Raw genomic sequence first — 1,329 nt, 5'->3', positions numbered from 1 at the left:
CAAAAAAGTCATTAGCTACCACTGTTGTCTGGACTTCGGGTTCGTTTTGCGGTTCGGGTCGTTAGTACTTGGTTTATTTATTCAAGAAATTTACTTACAGTGTATAAGTCGGAAACAATGCCTCTGTTGTTTGACTGTTTTTAGATCTTTGACTTCCGGTATCTATAAATAACTTTTATCTCGTTCCATATCGTTGAATAAGGGCTTTGTAAGCTATTCTAACTTTGTCTTATACCTTGACTACAGCCACTATTCTTATGTCACATGTAGTCATTTGGTTGGACTGTATGCAAATGAGAGGCCTCAACAGTCTGTAAATAAGAAGCCAAAATGTTAACTGTCTTTATATCGAGAATACACTCCAATGAAAGCGCTGCATATTAGAGTCAAGGTATAAGACGAAGTTCATAATAGTTTGACATTGTGAAGACATATAAGACGAAGTTCGTTATAGCTTGACGTTGTGAAGCTGAAGTTCGTTATAGTTTGACATTGTGAAGAAGAAGTTCGTAATAGCTTGACATTGTGAAGATGAAGTTCGTTATAGCTTGACATTCTGAAGATGAAGTTCGTAATAGCTTGACATTGTGAAGAAGAAGTTAGTAATAGCTTGACATTGTGAAGATGAAGTTCGTAATAGCTTGACATTCTGAAGATGCAGGTGACAAGATAGTGGAGTAACGAAACGACAACCAAACTTTAGAAGTGTCATTTTTTCCATTATGTATTATATATCCACCTCCCCTCATTTTAACTTGGATTACGCTCTGAACTTGGGGATAATTGGATAACTTACTGAGCCACGCTGATCGCGGCACGTTTCTCGAGTCACAAACAAACAAACTACGCATTATGGTTAGGAAACTATAAACTAAAAATGAACTGTTGAAAATTAAAAAGTTGAAGCTTTTGGCAACGTTTGATGTTAGAAGCTTCCTCTCCTTGACCGACTTAATGCCTACTCGAACCCCCTCCCCCACAGGAAATCGTGCTGTTAAAACCATGATTTATTCTTTTTACTTTTTAATTTCTATTTTCATCGTCTAATTAGCCCCAATCTATTCGTAATATATAAATAAAAATAAATCAAACGCCTCTGGACTAATCGTGTTTACTTTTTTTGCACTGAAGCAATCTACACTCAAATTCGACGTCAACTGATATCTTGATTTCCTGTGATATCATCTTTCTTTAAGGCATTGTAAAGAGATTAATGAAGTTTTCTTTGCACCTGTCCATTCTTAAGTCAAACATATACGGTTCTTGCAAAGACACCACTATCACAGAGACACCAAGCATTATATTTACATTTAAAGATGGGTTCCCTAT

The sequence above is a fragment of the Lottia gigantea genome (assembly GCF_000327385.1).
Source record: "Lottia gigantea unplaced genomic scaffold LOTGIsca_60, whole genome shotgun sequence".
In the NCBI taxonomy this organism is placed as follows: domain Eukaryota; kingdom Metazoa; phylum Mollusca; class Gastropoda; family Lottiidae; genus Lottia; species Lottia gigantea.
The sequence above is the reverse complement of the archived record's forward strand: the minus strand, read 5'-3'. Positions refer to the sequence as shown.